Source organism: Nycticebus coucang, chromosome 1 (assembly GCF_027406575.1).
Source record: "Nycticebus coucang isolate mNycCou1 chromosome 1, mNycCou1.pri, whole genome shotgun sequence".
In the NCBI taxonomy this organism is placed as follows: Eukaryota; Metazoa; Chordata; class Mammalia; order Primates; family Lorisidae; genus Nycticebus; species Nycticebus coucang.
Genome location: NC_069780.1, coordinates 189,005,326 through 189,029,099, shown reverse-complemented (window position 1 = coordinate 189,029,099; position 23,774 = coordinate 189,005,326). Strand labels below are relative to the sequence as shown.

The 23,774-nt window shown below is 42.7% G+C and overlaps 1 protein-coding gene and 1 non-coding gene across 3 annotated transcripts in view; both read right to left on the bottom strand.

Moving 5' to 3' along the window:
* The window catches only part of SEMA5A (semaphorin 5A), a 475,532-nt gene that overhangs the window by 260,411 nt on the left and 191,347 nt on the right, over positions 1-23,774 (bottom strand). The window lies entirely within an intron of this gene.
* LOC128592484 (U6 spliceosomal RNA) lies at positions 13,720-13,826 on the bottom strand. The gene has a single exon (XR_008381883.1). It is a non-coding gene; the product is annotated as a U6 spliceosomal RNA (small nuclear RNA).

Below are 23,774 nucleotides of genomic sequence, written 5' to 3'. Positions count from 1 at the left end.
GTGACAAAAAAAAAAAAAATACAGCCTTGAAGTTAGGAGGAAACTGTGAGTGCGTGTACTCAAATCCCTTAATCGAAGAATCCAGAAGAGTAAGGGGCTTGCTGAAATTCACCCAGCTGGGTGTTTCCCAGACTGGTTAAGAAAGAGCCCCATCACTCCATCCATATAATTTATCATATATCACACGGCACCGTTAAATATTAGCATTTTTATAAAATTTTAGCCTCTTATTTCGACATAGCCTTTAATACTTTTCAACAAAAATGATAAAGACATGCAGAAAATCTTTATTCTCATCAAAAACAAAAATTGAGTGTTTTCAATTTCATGCAAAATCATTTTGAAGCACCAGCTAATTACTATACTTCCATTTCTTCCGGAAGAAAACCAACCAACCTACCTACCTACCTTCTTTCTGGAATTTCTAGCACAGCCAATCAACTAATGTTATCTAAGATTCTATAAAAGCTATAGGTCTCTCTTCCAGGTTTGTTTAAGGACCCTCAGTCCTAAGTCAAGCAGATGTTAGACGACAAAAAAAAAAGGAAAAAAACATGTTTTTACAGGAAAACACAAAAGCTGGGATTTATGGCCTCAGGGTTCCTATTTCCAGCACAGGTGGAGTTCTGCCATGGCCTTCCCACCCCAAGAGAACTGTGTGCGCTCTAAACCTCTGTCCCACCAACCTCTGCAAAGACGGGTTCACAAGGAGATGAGGAGAATAAACATCACTCCTTTTGCTTCGCCCTTTAGCTTCTCGTTTCCCAGAACACAAGAAGGAAAGCCACTGCATGGATGAACTAGAAGCTGGACTTGAGGCCCAGGCAGTTCCCTGGGGAGACTTGTGAACTCTGTGTCGCGGGCACATTTCAAACCTTGCTTCCAGCTTTTCCTGTCATGCACATATACTCTTTTCCTGATGTCTGTCACCCACATGATTTCAGGGACCCTCCCTTTTCTGTGCCAAATTTTCAGGGCACTTGCAAACAACTCTAATAACTTGCTTGACTCCTCAAAATGTCCTCACCAGACCGTCTGGCCCCGGGTAAGCGATGGCTACTCGCTCATTCAAGCCTTCACTCAACAGACACCTGCTCCCTTTGCGCCTGGCCCAGCTCTGAAACCAAGGATGCTGCAGGAAAACCAGCAGAGAAGGTCCTCCCCTCCCCCAGAATGTTCATCCTAGCAAGGGAGGCTGAATCAATAAAAGAAATGACAGGAATCATGATATAAATAAAACAGGATGACTTTCTGGAGGGTGACTTGGAGCAATGTGATGCAGAGGTCACAGAGAAGGCCACTCTGTGGAGGTGACATTGCAGTGAGAAAGCACTCTACCAAGACCTGGGAGGAGGCATTCAGGGGACCCGGCTGACTGGGGAGGGGCCCGGGTGAGGAGGACCCAGGAGCAGCCACACGACAGAAACAGGGCGGGGCTGCAAAGAGCGGCAAGAAGGCAGCTGAGAAGGGGAAGCAAGTTCCGTTCTCGCAAGTCAAGGTAAGGCGTGGATTTTACTGTATGGGAAGGGCTGGCGAGCTCGCGCTGGACAGGGCTGGAGGGTATTTTAGGCCTTGTGGAAGACTATCGTCTCTGCCATCAATACTCAGTATGCTGTTGTCACCACAGACCAGTGCAGCTGAGCGGGCATGGTGGGCTCCTGTCAGACAACACTCACAACAACAAGTGGGGAGCTGGACGTGGCCTGAGGCTGCAGCTTTGCTGTCCCCTGTTCTGTGGCACCAGGAAGCCGAGGTGTGCACACAGGATGGTGGAGGGGACGCATGAGCTGCTTGGCACATTTAAAGCACCTATGGCTGTTGCATGGGGAAGGGACCCCAGAGGACATGGAATTCAGGAAGTGAGATGCCACAGCAGTCCAGTGGCCATGAGGGCGAGGGGGCACGTACCGGAGGTGTTTTGAGCAGGGAAATAAAGAAACATGAGGAATTGAGAGTGACACAGGTTTACTACCAGGGCAACTCAAACTAGGGGGCAATTTCTGAGATGGGAGAGATGGAGGACAGTACAGTGACTCTCTCGCAGATGTCTGAGTGGAGAAGCTCCAGGGAAGACAGGAGTGTGGAGAATCAGAATAGTCCTGGTACTCGGAATGGCTGGGCATAGGGTAAAGGTTCAGTAGCCTTCAGCAAACAGAGTGTTTAATAAGGTTTAATAAGGTTCGGGACACACAGAGGGGGAATGAGATGAAAGGAGTTCCCCAGTCTAAGAGTCCGAAAGGTGCGTGAAATGTTGACCAAAGGCACTAGATGCTGTATGTCCGGCCTTCAGAGACGACGCACGCACGCGTTCCACGCTCTCCATTAATGGGGAGATCTTACCCCTCCCCACCTGTCTAAAACTCCTACAGTTCCCCATGGAATTTCAGAGCACAGGTCAGGATAGTATTGCTCTTAGAATTAATTTGATGATATAACCCCATCCCTGATACCAGGGAGCCATTTATCTACGTACGCTTTCAAAGGTCTTCGAATTGGATCCTGCTTCTAGTGACGTAAATTCTAACCAGCTTGCTCCCTCCCTGATTTTTCCTCAGAAGTGAAAGCTGATCGCCCGAGTTTAAAGCCCCGGCCACCAGGGAGGGGACATTGCTTCCATGGGCTGCCTTGAGAAACAGGCTCCTGTGGTGGGAACTAGATGGGTAACTAACAGGCCTTGTTACTAGATATTTGTTCTGATTTGCTTCTGTCCTCCAGTCAACTCATTTCCTGTATATCAGAAAAAAGAGATTTAGTGTGGTGTGTGGGGGGGGTGGAGCTGGAGCTGATGACTGTGAGTATGTGGTGTATGGTGTGTGTGTATGTGTGTGTGTGTGTGGTGTGTGTGCGGGGGGTGGAGCTAGAGATGATGACTGAGTGTGTGTGTGTGTGTGTGGTGTGTGTGTGTGGGGTGGAGCTAGAGATGATGACTCTGTGTGTGTGGTGTATGGTGTGTGTGGGGGGGGTTTGTGTGTGGGGTGGAGCTAGAGCTGATGACTGTGTGTGTGTGGTGTGGTGGGGGGTAGAGCTGGAGCTGATGACTGTGTGTGTGGTGTGTGTGTGTGGGGGTGGAGCTAGAGCTGATGACTGTGTGTGTGGTGTGTGTGGTGTGTGTGTGGGGGTGGAGCTAGAGCTGATGACTGTGTGTGTGTGTGGTGTGTGGGGGGGGTGGAGCTGGAGCTGATGACTGTGTGTGTGGTGTGTGTGTGTGGGGGTGGAGCTAGAGCTGATGATTGTGTGTGTGGTGTGTGTGGTGTGTGTGTGGGGTGGAGCTAGAGCTGATGACTGTGTGTGTGTGGTGTGTGTGGGGGGTAGAGCTGGAGCTGATGACTGTGTGTGTGGTGTGTGTGTGTGGGGGTGGAGCTAGAGCTGATGACTGTGTGTGTGTGTGGTGTGTGGGGGGGGTGGAGCTGGAGCTGATGACTGTGTGTGTGGTGTGTGTGTGGGGGTGGAGCTAGAGCTGATGACTGTGTGTGTGGTGTGTGTGGTGTGTGTGTGGGGGTGGAGCTAGAGCTGATGACTGTGTGTGTGGTGTGTGTGGTGTGTGTGTGGGGGTGGAGCTAGAGCTGATGACTGTGTGTGTGTGTGGTGTGTGGGGGGGGTGGAGCTGGAGCTGATGACTGTGTGTGTGGTGTGTGTGTGGGGGTGGAGCTAGAGCTGATGACTGTGTGTGTGTGTGGTGTGTGTGTGGGGGTGGAGCTGGAGCTGATGACTGTGTGTGTGGTGTGTGTGGGGGTGGAGCTAGAGCTGATGACTGTGTGTGTGGTGTGTGTGGTGTGTGTGTGGGGGTGGAGCTGGAGCTGATGACTGTGTGTGTGGTGTGTGTGGGGGGGATTGGAGCTGGAGCTGATGACTGTGTGTGTGTTTGTGGTGTGTGTGGGGGTGGAGCTAGAGCTGATGACTGTGTGTGTGGTGTGTGTGGTGTGTGTGTGGGGGTGGAGCTGGAGCTGATGACTGTGTGTGTGGTGTGTGTGGTGTGTGTGTGGGGGTGGAGCTGGAGCTGATGACTGTGTGTGTGGTGTGTGTGGTGTGTGTGTGGGGGTGGAGCTAGAGCTGATGACTGTGTGTGTGGTGTGTGTGGTGTGTGTGTGGGGGTGGAGCTAGAGCTGATGACTGTGTGTGTGGTGTGTGTGGTGTGTGTGTGGGGGTGGAGCTAGAGCTGATGACTGTGTGTGTGGTGTGTGTGGTGTGTGTGTGGGGGTGGAGCTGGAGCTGATGACTGTGTGTGTGTTTGTGGTGTGTGTGCACATATGTACCTGCATACACATGAAGGACGTTTCGTTCTGCCTGTCCAGTGCTTTGGGGTATGGGATATAACAGATGTTACAGTAACACCTTATGCTTTAAGGAAAGGATGAGGAGGTGGAGGGGGCTGGCTTGTAGGCACTTTAGATTCCAAATCCAAAAAACAAAACAAAACAAAAAGACTTTGCACACAGCTTACAAGAAAGTGCAAGCAGAAAAGAACGAACCCCCACTGAGTTCAAAGGGACTTGTGTTTAATCAGACAAAAACAATTTTTACAGCCTCAGGAGCCCACGTGGGGTGGGGTGAGGGAGCCCTGCAGTGGGACGGTATAGTCTTCCAAGCCAGCATGCACTTGGGTTATTTTCTCCTTTCTTTGTTTGCAACCAGTGTTCAAAGAAATTCACGGTGCAAACCAGACACGGACGTAGATCATACCCACGAGTTAACACTGCCATGAAAGTAGCTACTTGTTGTGAGCAAGATTCCAAGTGGCCTGTCCAATACAGAGGGTGCTGACTAGATGTGGGACACCCTTCTTCCAGGTTCCACTATGTGGATTGCTTAGTCTCTTCCAGGGATGCTCTCATCCACCTGATGTGACCACCTAACAAGCCTGACTTCAAGCCAAAGCCTTGAAAGATGGGGAGACAGCTGCTGGTGGGAGGTAGAGACTCCTACTCTCCTGAAAAAACGTTCTCCGTCCTCAAGGGCTTTGTTTCCTACCTGAAGGTCACATACATGGTCAAATCTCCATCTCATTAATTATGACTCTTGGCAAGCCATTAAAAATCTCATTTCATTTTACCATTCACCCTCCTTTTAACTGACTTTTCATAATTATAATCCTATTTTTGATATACTAGGCCTATTAAATTTAATGCCACACAGCAATTTTAGAACTCCTGAAGAAAAGACGAAAGCCGGACTGTGGACTGCTTCCACCCAAGGATGGTCCTTGGTGGAATACAGGAGGGGGAAGCTGCAACTTGTTCTATTTTCATGTGCAGATGCAGAAAAGTCAAGTTAATTGCATACGGTCAGCATAATAATACTGTCCTCCTTAAAGGGCTGTAATTAGCAAGAATTGTTTTCACAAACAGGACCAGCAGAGTTGGAGCTGATGACTGCAGCTTGCTGCAGTTCCTTCCCCACCCCCCACCAGTTATAAACATTTCTATTTTTACTTTTTCCAAAACATAAACATTACTACATAAAAGATGCCCAGAGATGGGAGATGCTGGAAATATTGCCAAACCTCCTTTAAAATGTTGAGTTGGGATGCCAAGGAGGGCAGGGGGAACTGTCACCCCAGAAGCTGACACTTAACTGGATAGAAAAGCCCCAGGGAGGGTCCACTCCTGGCTGTGTGAGGGGCTGGTACTGAGGAGACCAGAGGAGTGATCTGATGCTCCTGGCAAAGACGAGGACATTGTCTGGATCGTTCATATTTGAAAATATTTAAGACAAAAATGATTTAGTTCCACATGTCACATAGTACAGTATTGATGAATAATTATGACTATTTTGTAAATACTTTATAAAATTTTGTAATGAATATTTTGTAAATAAAGGTACATGTCGCTACAACTTCCCACTTTTCCCATGGACGGCAACCTTTGGGACACCTTGCATAAAAAGAAGAAAGGTTCATTGGGTTTTAGTTGAATTAGACTGAGACAGTGGCTCATCTGGAATGTGTCTGGGTGATGCTCTCCCCAGCTTGCATTTAGAGACCACAGCTTCCCCATTGTGGGCGGGCTTCCCTCCACCCCCACTGCCTTCTTCTTGGCTTGGGACATTGATGGGATTTGTCCCACCGTTGCTCACCCTCCATGCCCACAGTCTGCTCCTTGGACTCGGGCCCATCAGCATCCTTAAGATGAAAGCTCACAAACCCAAACCACCAAGAACCACACTGCTTCTCCCTGCCTGCAGCCTGCTCCTCAAGGCCATCCGACATGCACTGTGGCTGCTAGCTGCAACAAGGCCCTCTGGTCCAGGGACCATCCAGAGCTCTGTGACTTCCTTTCTCTCACCTGACGCTCTGCTCCCTGTCATTCAGACTTCAGCTATGACAGCTTCTCAGAGCCCCTCTGTGGGTCTGTTTAGAAAGAGGACGGGCCCACTCCTGTGCACACAGTGGCCCTGCTTTGCCCTCTCGGGCTCTGGGACACAGTGCTCAATTTACCTGCGTATCTATCTCCCCACTAAAGGGCCGGGGGTGCCATGTCCTACATTCCCAGCACCTAACGCAAAGGCTGCCACAATGCAGACTCTCCACAGCATTGTAGCAGATGAATGATGCCAGCTCAATGAGTGGCTGAATGGGACGCGCTGGCGGACGAGTGAACGTTAGTCGCTACGTATCCACTCTGTGATGAAAGAGATGAAACTGGAAAATAAGACAGAACTTCAGACATTAAATGAGAGCTTTTCAAACTACACTTGGAATCCTCTTGTCCTCCGTCATATGAATATTCCTGCAATCTAGAAAAGGCAACTTTGCGGCATTATGGTACATGATGGGATAGTTTTCCTTCAAAACTTTTGGATTCAAGGAGAAAGCACCAGTTTGCAGGCCTCATGTTAATATGGTCACCCACAAGGGTATAAAAAAACTCCTGCTAACCAGAAAAAGGTGTTCATTAGGGCACAGCACACTTTCCCTCCCAGGAAGGCCCCCAGATGCTCGGTGCCAGAACCCAAACCACACGGGCAAACACACTCACACAGGCCTGCATGCGAGCTCAGGACACTATACTAGCAGCTCCCTCCCACAACAACTAGAGGCTGTAGAATTTTAGAGTCTGGATTCTAGTCTCTGCTCCATTTCATAAGCACATGGGCTTGTGGCCCAGTTACCTGACCTCTTAGTCTGCTTCCTTAGCCGTATATAAAGAGGCAAAAGATAGCCACTTTATACAACTTGTATAAAGCCTAAATGGCATACTTTATGCAAGGCACCTGGTAAATACTCATTGTTGTGTTATTTTACAGTGTGGAGCATTCTTGGAACTTGACACTGCTGTACTGGGCTGTGCTCATGTTTCTCCATTCGATTCCCTTTATAACACAGTGGCCAGAGGAATGGGCTGGCCAGAGTAGAAACATCACAGCAGGATGAGTCTGAGTTGAGTGACACATTTGACATCTATCAAATCTGAGTCAGTTTTTTCTCTGTTCGAGGTCATGATATAAATTTTACACCTAGAATAATTATTCCTCCACACCTAATTTTCCGCCTTTTTAAACAATTCAAAATGTAACCAATTCCAACTTATTCCGTCTTTATATTTGGCACCATATCATGTTGGCTTGCTAGACAGGGGAGTATCCACATTAGCAGAACTCTTTAGCAGAACTCTCAAATGATTATTTTCCTGCTGCCAAGAGGAAAAACAAACAAAAAGTCATGGAAAAAGTTACCCTTAAAAGGCAAAACATCCACCCAGTTGCAAAGATCCAAAACCACAGGAGCAAAGGAGGCGGAATAACGTGGAATTCAGAACTACAATGATCAGAAAATTATTCCGCAACAACATGTAATTGTTGATTCTCCTAAGGTTATGTAACAGATTTAGGACTTTTGCTATCATTGTACTGAATTATAATAAGAAATTGTTGTTGTTGTTTTTTATTTTTAAATTCAGGATAAATAAAAATTTCAACTATGACATTATCCCTCAACAATGGCTTTTGAACTTTTTGGGTAGTTCCATGAACTACTTCCCAAATGCAATACCATCACCTCTGTGGTGGGTCATTCTGTCTCACCCATAATGTTGGTTCATTAATTAATCAGAAGTTGGCTTTTTCAGGATTTTCCATACTTCTTTCCTTAGAGGCTATATTAGTTTGCAGTCCCACCAGCAGTGTTAAAGTGTTCCCCTCTCTCCACATCCATGCTAGCATCTGCAGCTTTGGGACTCTGTAATGTGGGCCATTTTCATGGGGTTGGGTGATATCTCAGGGTACTTTTGAGTTGCATTTTTCTGTTGATTAGAGACAATGAGCATTTTTCATGTGTTTGTTAGCCATTCGTCTGTCTTCTTCAGAGAACGTTCTGTTCAAGTCTCTTGCCAACTGATAAATGGAATTGCCTGTTCCTGACCTAAGAAATGCAAATAAAGTAACCCAATCATTTTTACCCTCACATCAATCTAAAATCAGCTGCTTAGAATCTGCAGTAGCATATCTTCAGGACCAAGCTAATTAAACAAAAGCAAAGACCATTAAGTAACTAAAAATAAATAAATAAATAAAAGCCACTTAAAAAACAAAAGCAGTTGATATCAAGTATGTGCCTACCCTTGGAGGTAACACGCAGAGCATTACACGTAGGAACGGGATTAGATTCTGTTAGTAACACTGATGGAAAGCAGCAAGCAGAATCTTAAAAAATATGACAGACTGACATATTTCAAAGGACAATGTTTTAATAGTCTAAAAAATCAGTAAAGATGATTTTCAAACCACATTCAATTGAGAAAATAAATGCCAGTTTACAGAGAGTAGATTAAGAGACATGGGGCGGCGCCTCTGGCTCAGTGGGTAGGGTGCCAGCCCCATATACTGAGGGTGGCAGGTTCAAATCCGGCCCCAGCCAAACTGCAACAAAAAATAGCCAGGCGTTGTGGCAGGCACCTGTAGTCCCAGCTACTTGGGAGGCTGAGGCAAGAGAATCACCTAAGCCCAGGAGTTGGAGGTTGCTGTGAGCTGTGACACCACAGCACTCTACCGAGGGTGATAAAGTGACACTCTGTCTCTACAAAAAAATAAAAAATAAATAAATTAAAAAAAAAAAAAGAGAGAGAGAGAAATGACCCCAGAGAATAACAATCTCAATAATGTCTCCCAAAGCAAATGCATTTTTATTCAATCCAGTACCTTGCGTTTCTTAACAAGACAATGGCTTCCAAAAGAGATGAAGTATGTGTACATGTTCTTGAGAAATATTATTTCAGATGATGATGAAAATTGCAATAAAATAATCACACCAATGATAGCACATACTGAGTATATACAGTATCCTAAACACTCAGCTGAGCAACACGGTATTTACGTATACATTCCTGAATCCTTGAAAAAGCCTTGAGTCCACGTATTATTCTTTACATTATTTGTGCAACAAAACTAGAACGCTAAGGGATAAAAAGCAAAAGGAACCCAAATGATAAACACTTCTTATTTGATAATTATCAGTCTATGGTTTATATTTTGAATGCCTAGTTTTCTATTAATTTTCATCCTCTTGGAGAGAGTAATAAATTCTTTGACAGAAGAGGAATAAATACGTAGCCACTCAATCAGCATCTATGAAGTACTTGTTTGGGGCACAACAATGAATAAGACAGGAATCCTGCTCTTCTAAAGCTCAAGTCTACACAAGATCACATACTTTCCATTCCTCCTGGAAAACAAGAGAAGAATATATGGTTCTGTGATGGAGAAGGGGGGAAAGTGATTGAAATGACAACATCGCGGCTTCCACTTTTTTGTGATGGAGGACTGAGTCCTCCATTTTTACATGTTATGAATTCTGGATGAACAGTGAAGTGGATTTCCTACTCTGAATTCCAGTAGGGGTAAATCTGTCCCTCTCTGTGTAGCACACTCTCAGATGTTCTCAGGACGTTCTCCCAACATGTAATACTCTTTCTTACTATGTCTAGTCTCTGTCTCATCTGTGTCCGGGTCTCTTGCTCTGACCACGCTGATTTCCCCCATGTATCTCTTTTTTTTTTTTGTAGAGACAGAGTCTCACCCTATGGCCCTCGGTAGAGTGCCATGGCATCACACAGCTCACAGCAACCTCCAACTCCTGGGCTTAAGCGATTCTCTTGCCTCAGCCTCCCGAGCAGCTGGGACTACAGGCGCCCGCCACAACGCCTGGCTATTTTTTGGTTGCAGTTCGGCCGGGGCCGGGTTTGAACTTGTCACCCTCCGTATATGGGGCCGGCGCCCTACCCACTGAGCCACAGGCGCCACCCGTCCCCCCACCCCATGTATCTCTTAAATGTTTCACACTCTGTTGGGAGCTGGTCTATTTGTGGATCTGGGGTATGAGTCCTATACCGATTGTGGCTGCCAACTCTCAGCACCATCATTAGCTCATTAGGGCGTCTGCTATGACTCTGAATTATTCTTGACCTAAACTTGTGTCAGAAGTCCCTGATCCAGGCTTGTAGGGGGAAGAACATGAGAGGGTGCCCGCAGATTCTAAGCTCTGGTGCTCTGCTCCTCCCGTGAAGGGACAAACTCCCTTAGGAAGCTCACAGGAGCCCTCTGAGCATACTCGGTATTCCCATTTCTCCTTTGTGAGAGGATTTCCGCCCACTGTCAGCTCTGTCCCATCCCCTGGGGGCTGATAAGCAGTTCTTCTGAACTTTGACTTCAGGCAGCCCAGGGTGGCCTGTAGCTTTATGCAGGGAGGTGAGTTTCTGCTCAGTTGAGTTCTGCATGTCCTGAAGCCCTGGCCCTGAAGACCCTTTGACCCAGGTCCTTACTGAGGATTACACACTTGATTCCTCTCTTTTTTTTTTTTTTTAATTATTTCTGTCCCCTAGGACATTCCCATTCGTCCTTTCAGAGCTGCTCTCTATTTTTTTTTTTAATTTCAGAATATTAGAGGGGTGCAGATGCTTTGCTTATGTAAACTGCTCTTGCACTGTTTGAGCCAAAGCCCTAAGTGTGGTCTCTGTTTTAATGCTGTTGTAGGAAGATGAGGGGTTTCTCCCCTCAACTCAGTCCACTGTTGGGCTGGAAATCTTACATAAGAACAGAATTCTTTATGTTTTTACATCAATTCCAGAGTAACGAGTAACACTCCCCCAAATGGACAGAGAAGATTAGTTTGAATGCCCTGCCAACTTTTTCAGGTTAATAAATATGAACATCTTAAAGCTTAAGAGAAGAGATAGGTAGTTTTAAGTCCCTCCTTTCTAGTTTACATCTGCAATCCAAAAATAGAATTTAAACTACTAAGACAAATCTCATTTAACCATTAATTATAACCCAAAAAAGGAGCCCAGACAAACTTAAGTGAACACAAAGTTGATCTACTGCCCCACTCACTTCCTAATCGCTGTAGTATGCACCCAGGCTAGATAATATCAAATGTGAGATGATTTCAGCAGTCAGGAGTGGCGGTTAAAGCAGAACCTCTTTAGCCTCCAACTCTTGTCTTCATTTGTATGTGCAAAGTGCAGGACAGGTTTCCTGGGACCATGCAGCACCTCACCCCGGAGCCCCAGGGAGCCTTTGGGGTCTCTCAATGACAGCCTCCTCATTTCAGCATGATACTTTTGAATACATCTTATTTTTGAGTTTTTATTTCCTTTAACAGGGTTAGAAAAACTCACTCATTAAAGTGCTGTCATAAGGCCAGCATGTTTTATGAAATCTTATAACCAAGCTAGGTTCTTTGGACATTTCTTTGTGTGGCTATGTGGAGCTTGGCCTAGACTGTAAATGGCGTGAGTCCTTCTAATCTACGCCTGGGCTGATACAGCACACAGGAAATCACTGTACAGTGCTGACATCATCTTTCCTCTTTTACTCCATCTGAAGGTGGTTCCTGCCTCATCTGTGCACAATGGCCAGTTAATGTTCCACAGATGATAAAAAGAAACAACAGGGAGACAGATGTGGTGGTAAGAGATCTGCATTTAGAAACAGAAAACGGCCACTGCCTCCAGCAACCACAGTAGAACAGGGGGGGTCACACTTTTACAGTAAGGCAGGAATAGGCCAAACACAAATTGCCCAGATGAGAGAACTTCTAGAAGGCAAGATGGTAGGATTGGCTGAAAAACAGCTCCAGAACTAGCAGATGTTTTCACTTGGCCTGAAGTTATATAAAGAGTGGCTGCAACATAATAGAGTTCTACATCCTCTGGCAGATACCCTGCTCTCACCTGGGATGTTAAATTCCTGGTGATATCAACTGAAGCGTCACACAATTATGGAGGTAAAAGAAACTGGAGACTTTGAGAATTAGAAAACATACCCAAAATGGAATATTATGGATAGCCCTGGTCAAAAGATACAGAGCTGCAAAGGGTCAGGTGCCCAGTTGCAGGTAAAACTGTTTTTAATTCATGCCAGGGCATGGCTAAATCACAGAAGCATAAACTAAAAAGGCACCTCAAGTGGCCAGAGGAAACTGGGCATATGGAAGTAGGCAGGGGAGGAGGCAGGATATAGTTGGGAGAAACACAGTATTTCATTGGTTGCTTTAAAAAAAGTTTTCTAAAAAAACACCAGGGTGTTCAAGTTTGGCTCAGAAGGAAGGGGAAGTCTTAAATAAGAATAGTAATGATAAGCACATGCAAAGCTCACTACAATCTTCCCACTCTTTCTTTTTACTCCCGAGCTAAATTTTCTCATATCAGGCATCTTTAACAACTAACTATGTAAATTTATTATTTCCATATGTTCTTCCCTTTTTTTCCCCTAAATTCCAAAGATTGCCCTCAAGAGCTTTTAAAATCTGAATTAAATCACAGCAGACGCTGAACAATTCTGTGCAGACACCTTTGAGATTGCAGAGCTTATATCTTATAAATGGTGTGAATAATGCATTCGGCCCTTAATACAAACTTATTTTATAGACCTGAAATGTAATTCCTACTACATATCTATATTAGTCAGCCTTCTCGGATCTAGATGACATTTTTTTCATGTAAAACTTTCAATGAAGGAGCATCACTGGCAAGCTCAGGGAGGGAGCATTCTAATAGAATTTTAAAGCTTTCCTGGTGAGAGCTGGCTTGCTTTTATCCTGCCCCTTGGGTAAGGGGATGGAGGAGCTTAAACAGTTTCAAATAAACAGCTTATCAACATCAAACAGTACTTAGTCAAACCAAAGATAGAGGGAAATTAAAAGTACAGGAAAGGTAGATTATTTTTGTACCAGCTTCCATCTCGTTTAATTATAATCTTCACAATTTTATGACGTGAATTTTTGCGAACATACTTAGCCATTCTCAAAGAGAGTCAAATTCCCCTTGTCCATCTCAAGGGGATAAGAAGGATAAGAAGCACAAAATAGATAACTATTCTCCCAAACTCTTCATGAATCTTCTTTTGAATTTCAAGGTATTCAATAACATTATTTTAAAATCTGAGAAAATATACATGAGAAAGTGTTGCTTTTCTTCTGAGCATCTCAGATTTGGTTGGGAATAATCTCCTTGGGTTTAGTTTTCCATTTCTTGTTAAGAGAAAGCCTAGTTGGAATTCCCTAAAAGATGTATTGAATACTCACTGTTCAGATGGAGCCCTCATGGAAAGCGCGAGAAAGAATGTATGCTCCATTTACCCAGCAGGCTTTATAAAGAGAGAGGCCAAGGCAGAGGCACCAGAAAACACACAGAAGTAACCACACAGCTGTGGAGCCAAGATCAGCCGCCCCAGAATCATTCCTTCTTGGTAACAGAACCCAATTTCTTTCTTTTTAAAAAAAAAAAAAAAAACACTATGGAATGCTTCACGAATTTGCATGTTATCCTTGCACAGGGGCCATGCTAATCTTCTCTGTATTGTTCCAATTTTAGTGTACGTGGTGCTCAAGGGAGCACAGAACCCAATTTTCTTAAACACCTAGGTTAGGGACAACAGCAAGGATAGTGAAGACCTCTTTGTTTGTTTGTTTGTTTTTGAGACAGAGATTGACTCAGTTACCCAGAGTGCCATGGCATCAACCTGCCTCACACAACCTTAAACTCCTGGGTTCAAGTGATCCTCCTGCCTCCTCAGCCTCCCAAATAGTTGAGACTACAGGTACCCACCACAATGCCCAATTAATTTTTCTATTTTTAGTGGAAATGGGATCCCACTGTTGTTCAGACTGGTTTCAAAGTCTTGAGCTCAAGCAATCCTCCAGCTTCGGCCTTACAGAGTGCTAGGATTACAGGCGTGCACCACCGTGCCCAGCCTGAAGACCTCATTTAGAGTACAAAGTCCAAAAATCTCAGTAAGCATGGTAAATGATACATTAATGTAATATTCTAAATTCATGAAAAAAATAAAAAATAAAAAGCCCATGGTGAGCAAACTATCAACATTTCAAGTAAAGACATCAGAGCTTCAGGAGAGCTTGGAAAGAGACTATACTGATCTTGTCTTCCTTAAAAATCTAGGTAGTTGTTCACCATGGAGTTTTTGATATTCAGATTTTTTAAAAAATATTGCATCAATATATTATTTATCTTAAGTGCCTGTTTTGTCACCCTTTGAATGTTGCACCAGAAGTCAGTTACTCACTTACCTCTATCTGGTGCCAGGCTGCTGGACTTAAAAGTTAGATGGTGATTTTTCCCATTCTCTCTTGCCAAACACTTGCTTTCCACCCACAACTACTGGGGCAGCCAGTGACATAGCTCTGGCCACCCCATCCAAACAATTCTGCACATAGCTCCCACAAAAGACTATGCTTTTGTTGCTGACTTCTGATATGAAGCAGATGAGTAAGTAACCTAGTTGCCCCACAAGCTCCCTCCACTGTCTACCTCTGAATGCTGCCAGAGCCATCCGAACATCAAATGCAAACCACAGCAGCCGCCAACTCTGTAAGGACGATGGAATGAAACAACATGCTTGGGTCTCTCCTGACATCCGTAACCTTCCGAACCAGGCCTGGACTGATTATCTCTATACTTCTAGTTAGGAAACCAAAAGCCTATGAATTACAAAGTTTTCCTGTTTCTAGTCCAGTACTCTTTAAACTTGAACCATGATGCTTTCCAAACAACTGACTCAGAGGGAAGCCAGGGCATAAGAACATCCACGTGGAGGAACAACAGCCAACATTAATATTTATTAAGTAGTGCCAGAAGCCAAAGGTCTACAATTGTGCCATCCAATATGGCAGACACCAGCAATAGATGCCTACAGTTTAATTTAACTAATTAAAACAAAATAAAATTAAAAATTCATGACTTTAGTAGGAACAATTTGATCCTCACCAGCTACACATGGCTAATGGCTACCACATTAGCATAGAGAGTGAGCAATTCTTTCATCACTGAAAGTTCCAGTGGAAAGCACTGCTTTGAAAGCGCAAGTCTTCTTATTGCTCCATTTCAAATTGTAGCAACAGGAGGAAGGGAAGGATCACCTTTCTACCTTTTAAGGTAGAAAATTTCCCCTGAAAAGGAGAAAGAAGTATCACATGTGTTACTACTAACAGCACCGGGGCTAGACCTATGCATGCACCTTTCTCATTTCCTCTCGGTGGTTTCAGAAGCTACTAACATTGTCACCTAAATCCAGAAATACCCCACAAGCCAAGATTTCTCAGGTGTGATGACACTTTTGGAAAATACACTGAAGTCAGAAATATTTTCCTCCCAAGAGTACCTTTGAGTGATGTAGTGTTTGGGGAAGAAATTCCCTAGATAATACGCTACCTCTCTGAAACCAAGTTAACCTGAGCTGTAAAGTTCTTAGTCCTTCAAATAATTTTGGGAGAAAAACTTTACTTACAATAATACAGTCTATATGGTGGGTTGGCATTAGAGACTGAGTATCTTGGACTTTAAGTAGCTTTGCTAATACATGTACACACACCTTTTGTTACATTACATAACACATTATTATCTTTCTCAATGTAGAAATCTCACATAACATTTGGCCTTAGTGCCAAGGAGATATGTCATTGTGTTCTATCAAATAGGCTATTTTGTAAGCAATGTGACTTCTGGTTTCTGCATTCTGACAAGTCTATGCCTTTTCACTAGAGTTGGAACTTACATAATTTTTTAAATTAGCTTCATGAGGTGCAATTTAGGTAAAATAATATTTACTTATTTTAATGTAAAATTCATTGACTTTGAACAAATGTATATATGCATAACCTGTCACCACCACCTCACAATATAAAATATCTGCTCAAATGTTCTCTCATGCACCATTGTAGTCCAATTCCTTCCCTCTTCCCGTACCCAGCCAACCATTACTAGGTATTCTGTTACCCCAGGATTGTCTTTAAGGTTTTAACATAATGAAATAATGTAGTAGTGTGCAGTCTTATGTATCTGGAATCTTTCACTTCGGATAATAATTTTGAGATTCATCTGGTTTGTTAGCTGTATAAGTAGGTTGCTCAATAATGCTCCATTTTACATACTTAACTTATCCATTTCCATTGATGAACTTTTGAGTTGTTTACAGTTTGGGGCCATTAAAAACAAAGCAAGTCCTTTTATCATAAGGACACTTGTACTAGACTGTTTATTGCAGCTCAATTTACAATCGCCAAAATGTGGAAACAGCCTAAATGCCCACCAACCCAGGAATGGATTAACAAGCTGTGGTATATGTATACCATGGAATACTATTCAGCCATTAAAAAAAATGGAGACTTTACATCCTTTGTATTAACCTGGATGGACGTGGAAGACATTATTCTTAGTAAAGCATCACAAGAATGGAGAAGCATGAATCCTATGTACTCAATTTTGAAATGAGGACAATTAATGACAATTATGGTTATGGGGGGGAAGCAGAAAGAGGGAAGGAGGGAGGGGGGTGGGGCCTTGGTGTGTGTCACACTTTATGGGGGCAAGACATGATTGCAAGAGGGACTTTACCTAACAATTGCAATCAGTGTAACCTGGCTTATTGTACCCTCAATGAATCCCCAACAATAAAAAAAAAAAAAAGCAAGTGTGAACACGTGAGCACAAATTTTTCTATAAACATTATTCAATAGCTCATTAATCTTGGGGAGATACCTAAGAGTGTGATTGCTGGGATTTATAGTAAGTGTATATTTAAGTTCTAAAGAAACAATGTGTTTTCCAAAGTGTCTGCACCATCACAACACATTAGCACTCCAGTTCAGAATTGCCAGTCTTTCTACTATCCGTCCCTTGGCTATGCATAGAGATATCCTCCCTACTTGATGTTAATATTGGGTAAACTGCCTAAATCTCTAGCCCACTTGTTAAAAATTGGATTTGTTTCTTGTAATTAATAGGTAAGTGTTTCTTTATATAGGATAGACACAAAACTTTAGCAAATAGATGTTTTGCAAACATTTCCACACGACTTCTAGCTTGCTTGTCCCTTTTCTTAATGGTGCCTTTGAAGAACAAGTGTTTTTAATATTTACATGCTGCAATTTATCAAATTTTCTGGTGTTTCCTTTTCGGATCCCACCTAAGAAATCTTTCCGAATTCAATGATTTGCAATTTTTTTCTCACACGTTTTGTTCCAGAGGTATTATAACTTTTTTTCTGAACTTTAGGTCTAAGATCTACGTCAATTAAGTTTTGTACACTATGTGAAGCAGCATTTAGGGTTCACTTTTGCATAAAGGTGTCCAATTTTCCCATCACCATTTGTTGAAGATACTACCATTTCCTCATGGATTTATCATGGACCCATCCTTGAAAATTAATTGACAAAATCTCCAGTGTCTGGTGTCTGTTGTATTTATTGCCTTGTACTTTTCCTTGCGCAGTCAGGACACTGCACTAATAAGTTCTAGCAGTGTAAAGCTTCCAATACTGCTCTGCAGAGTGGAGCAGAACAACGGGGCCACAGGCAGCACGTAGCTGTCAGATGCACCTGGTTACCTTGATGAAAATCTCAAACCTTTCTCTTCACTTAACCCATTTCCTGCTTTCAATGTCTTCAGCCCTTATCACTATGGAACTCACCTCATAACATACTATCTTATTGTTGTCTGACTCCCCTAACAGAATGTAAACTCCGTGTGGGCCAAGATTTATATCTGTTTTGTTTGTTGGGGTAACTCCAGTTACTAAAACAATTTCTGGCATGTAATATGCACTCAATAAATATTGATTAAATTATTAATGAACAGGACCTCTGCTTTTATCTTCAAGCAAGCAGAAGCTAAAATGCTCTGGATTCTCAGGCCAGAGAATCAAGTGGTATAAAAATCAAAATACAAATAAGAATGACAATTGACAATCGTGAATCAACTTCTCGGGCGACCAGGAGCAGTCTGCTTGGCAGTTCCTTCACTGATTTGAGTTAAGGGGGTTTGCAGGCCATCTAATGCTCTACCCTGAGGTATCTGCAAGGTGACAATGGTCAACCAGTGTTCCCCGACTTTGCTATAGCTGGGATGGGAGGAATCTGTTCATTTGGGAGCTTGGCTCACAACAACACTGACTGTGGCATTGCAAGTCCAGCAGAGCTTGGTGATGAGTAAAGATGCTTCCTGCCTAGTGCAACTCACGTCTAGGGGGTTGGCACGATGGGACTTGCCCCGAGTCACATGAGGGACTGTGGTGAGCAGGAGAAAAATTAAAGAATAATTCCTCCTCAAGCCAGATTCTATGTTCTGGCCCTTCATCACTCCATGCTAAAAACTATTAAGAAAAATAAAAGTTTTAAGTCAACCTAAAAGACAACCTAAATGAAATTCAGTAACTCCCGTAGAGTTTTTTCTCTGTCATATGGGTAAGAGAAAAATTTCAGCTCTACTGTCTGCTGCAGTTTGCATAAAGCTTTGTCTCTCAGATGCGACCACAGTGGCTCACCTTGCGCTGATATTTGGGTAAGACAAGAGAACATAATCAAAAAGAAAGAAAGACAGCCTGATGGAAGCTTTACTTGTCCTCCATTTAATCTCTAACTCTACCCTCATACATACAATAACGCTAAGATTTTTGTCTACTTTCAGTGTGAGAAATGGACAAATGGCCTTTTAATGCCTCCTTAAAGATAAATAAAATATAATAACATACCATTGAAGCCAAATGAAACGACTGTTTTAAATCAGAATGCCAACAATAACTTTATAAATTCCAGTTTCCAGGTTTAATTCAATCACATTGTGCTTTTTCTTGTATAAAGCAATTCATTGGAAACCTTAAAATAATAATAAAAAAAATTTCCCTAAGGAGACAAACCAACCAAGAAACAATTGAAATTTTATCTGAAGATAAAACATAGATGCCCAATCATGTAAGTGGCTCTAGAATGCAAAAACAACATGAAAGTTAGTAAGAATGTTTAAAATTCAATAAATCATTTTTATCAGAGCCTAATCGTTGTTTATAAAAAAACACACAATGGGGACCCTCTCAGCTCTCATCAGCCAACAATCAATAACAAGATAAAAGCCCAATCTAGGCATCAGAACCAGTTCTCTCTATTAATAATGAACAGTGGTTTTATGCTGCGTTTTCTTCTAACACCTCTGTGCACTCATTCACGAATAAGTCATTATATACCTACCTATATTATAGGGCTGAAAAGTTGTATTTTTTTTTAAATACTACATTTCTCCTGAAGACTGCAACATACTTTAAAATCAGAATGTTTCCCTCAAGGCAGTTTTTAATGTAGAAACAGGCAGTGTGCTTAGCTGTTTCCTTTGCACATAGGTACAAATATTTCACCCATGTGATTTGGACATTACAAGAAATGTTCAGCCTTTGCATGAAAAATTATTTATGTAACGAATGAGTTTTTAAGGACTCATAGCAATGCTTTTCCTGCCCAAGTAAACTCTTCGGAGGACAACTTACATCCTGGAATGAAACAAGGGAGAATCGTACTTGGTTTATGCAAATTTTGGTTGACAGAGAAGTGTTGAGTTCAAGACAGCTCTCCACAGTTAATGGCATCTTGCTATATTTTAATCAGATCATGTGAAAATATTAAAAGTAAATGTTAAAAGTAATTTCATGTTATCTATTTTTAATTAAAATAAATTTCCTTGATTCCTCCCCTGGAGAAAGGAGGACATTAACGTGCACTTGCACACATTTATGGTTTCTAAAGGTCAAAATGGCAGAGCTGAAGGGGACAGAAGCAATTTTATATATTCAAACAGCCTGAAGTCTCTGATGCCGCGGACCACCCTGTCGGTGGGCTTCAGTCCGAGGGAAAGCAGGGAAACGGAGTCAGGTTGGTTGAAAGGTCGACGCAGGAAAATGACAGTCTGGCACACTACGGGTGAAGTATGCAGCTGCGTTTTACTGAGTTCAGAAGTTGGTATTTATACATTTTACACAAAGCATTACAGGTTACACAAAGTATTTTTACAACTTGCTGACTTTTACAAGTTATATTTTAAGTTTGCAAACGTGGGTAGTTATCCATTACTATTTTTCAATATCCTGCCCTTAAGGAGAACAAAGGTTAGTGGTTATCAGCGAAAACTACTTGCTTCCTCTTGCTTCATCTTATCTGTGGAATGTTAGTATAGTGTAATTCTTTACATTTGTGTTTAAGTAATAGTAAAGGCATAATTTGTTTTAAGGCTCTTATTAGATATATAAATTTTAAGTTAATGTTGGTTATATATACTTTTATTATGTGCTTATTATTAATCATATGTGCTTATTCTATTGTGATTTGATTGATTAGAAATGTAGTGAAGTAAGATGTTTTTTAAGGAAAGTTTTACTGTGGGTGGTGATGGTGCATGTCGTGTTGGAACATCTTGTTTGCTGTGCCTGCATTGTCTTAGCCCACTGGCGTTTATGGTGGGGACTTGCTTTTGTGCAGGCTTACTTGGAGCCACTGAGTCTGGCACAGTCATACTTCTAGTGCTGTTTCTGGATCAACTATCATTGTGTTCATTCTGACAAGGACTTATTGCTTACTTATCAGGACAAACAGACATTCAGCTTAACATACACGTACACTGTAACAGAAAGCCATACCCTTAGGTTAATGCGACAAAAAACAGCATGCTGGGCAACATCTCTGTCGCTGCGCACACTGGGGGTGCTGGGGGCTTCGCTCCGGGGAGCACAGACCTCCTTTCCGTCGTTTTACAACGCGGACAGCGCCACCTCGCTGCGGCTTGGTGCCGAGGGTGCGGCATAGCCCCCTTTTTTGTTTTTGAAATGCATTTCAAAGAGTTCTTGGCGTATGGTATTGACAGAAGAAAACAGACATCGAATAAGACATGGTAACAGTAACACAACACAGAATATCAGGCAAGCAATATGCCTGCTGCGGACCACCCTGTCGGTGGGCTTCAGTCCGAGGGAAAGCAGGGAAACGGAGTCAGGTTGGTTGAAAGGTCGACGCAGGAATGACAGTCTGCCACACAGCACTTGGTGAAGTATGCAGCTGCGTTTTACTGAGTTCAGAAGTTGGTATTTATACATTTTACACAAAGCATTACAGGTTACACAAAGTATTTTTACAACTTGCTGACTTTTACAAGTTATATTTTAAGTTTGCAAACGTGGGTAGTTATCCATTACTATTTTTCAATATCCTGCCCTTAAGGAGAACAAAGGTTAGTGGTTATCAGCGAAAACTACTTGCTTCCTCTTGCTTCATCTTATCTGTGGAATGTTAGTATAGTGTAATTCTTTACATTTGTGTTTAAGTAATAGTAAAGGCATAATTTGTTTTAAGGCTCTTATTAGATATATAAATTTTAAGTTAATCTTGGTTATATATACTTTTATTATGTGCTTATTATTAATCATATGTGCTTATTCTATTGTGATTTGATTGATTAGAAATGTAGTGAAGTAAGAACTTACCTTGGGGGAAAGACTCCCTATTCAATAAATGGTGTTGGGAGAACTGGATGTCTACATGTAAAAGACTGAAACTGGACCCACACCTTTCCCCACTCACAAAAATTGATTCAAGATGGATAAAGGACTTAAATTTAAGGCATGAAACAATAAAAATCCTCAAAGAAAGCATAGGAAAAACACTGGAAGATATTGGCCTGGGGGAAGACTTCATGAAGAAGACTGCCATGGCAATTGCAACAACATCAAAAATAAACAAATGGGACTTCATTAAACTGAAAAGCTTCTGTACAGCTAAGGACACAATAACCAAAGCAAAGAGACAACCTACACAATGGGAAAGGATATTTGCATATTTTCAATCAGACAAAAGCTTGATAACCAGGATCTATAGAGAACTCAAATTAATCCACATGAAAAAAGCCAACAATCCCTTATATCAATGGGCAAGAGACATGAATAGAACTTTCTCTAAAGATGACAGACGAATGGCTAACAAACATATGAAAAAATGTTCATCATCTCTATATATTAGAGAAATGCAAATCAAAACAACCCTGAGATTTCATCTAACCCCAGTGAGAATGGCCCACATCACAAAATCTCAAAACTGCAGATGCTGGCGTGGATGTGGAGAGAAGGGAACACTTTTACACTGCTGGTGGGACTGCAAACTAGTACAACCTTTCTGGAAGGAAGTATGGAGAAACCTCAAAGCACTCAACCTAGACCTCCCATTAGATCCTGCAATCCCATTACTGGGCATCTACCCAGAAGGAAAAAAATCCTTTTATCATAAGGACACTTGTACTAGACTGTTTATGGCAGCTCAATTTACCATTGCCAAAATGTGGAAACAGCCTAAATGCCCACCAACCCAGGAATGGATTAACAAGCTGTGGTATATGTATACCATGGAATACTATTCAGCTATTAAAAAAAATGGAGACTTTACATCCTTCGTATTAACCTGGATGGAAGTGGAAGACATTATTCTTAGTAAAGCATCACAAGAATGGAGAAGCATGAATCCTATGTACTCAATCTTGATATGAGGACAATTAATGACAATTAAGTTTATGGGGGGGGGAAGCAGAAAGAGGGATGGAGGGAGGAGGTTGGGGCCTTAGTGTGTGTCACACTTTATGGGGGCAAGACATGATTGCAAGAGGGACTTTACCTAACAATTGCAATCAGTGTAACTGACTTATTGTACCCTCAATGAATCCCCAACAATAAAAAAAAAAAAAAAAAAAAAAAAAAAAAAAGAAATGTAGTGAAGTAAGATGTTTTTTAAGGAAAGTTTTACTGTGGGTGGTGATGGTGCATGTCGTGTTGGAACATCTTGTTTGCTGTGCCTGCATTGTCTTAGCCCACTGGCGTTTATGGTGGGGACTTGCTTTTGTGCAGGCTTACTTGGAGCCACTGAGTCTGGCACAGTCATACTTCTAGTGCTGTTTCTGGATCAACTATCATTGGGTTCATTCTGACAAGGACTTATTGCTTACTTATCAGGACAAACAGACATTCAGCTTAACATATACATACACTGTAACAGAAAGCCATACCCTTAGGTTAATGCGACAAAAAACAGCATGCTGGGCAACATCTCTGTCGCTGCGCACACTGGGGGTGCTGGGGGCTTCGCTCCGGGGAGCACAGACCTCCTTTCCGTCGTTTTACAACGCGGACAGCGCCACCTCACTGCGGCTTGGTGCCGAGGGTGCGGCACTCTGAAATCTTACAGGGAATGTAGGAATCCTCTACTGTAGCCTCCTGGGCAATGAGGGTCCTGGGTGCTAAGGGAGAGGTGAAAATTCTGCCAGGGTCGTGACTTCACAGGACTGCTCGGGGCATTGGCATCACACCGGCAAACCCAGAGAAGAAACAGAGCCCTGTGGGACATATATGCAGCCAGGAGACACACAATGGCCACGGGAGAGGTAGCCATAAAACATACATGCAACCATGGGACCCATGTGCACCTGTGAGACACACATGCAGCTGTAGGACATGTGCAGCCCAGCCCAGAAACG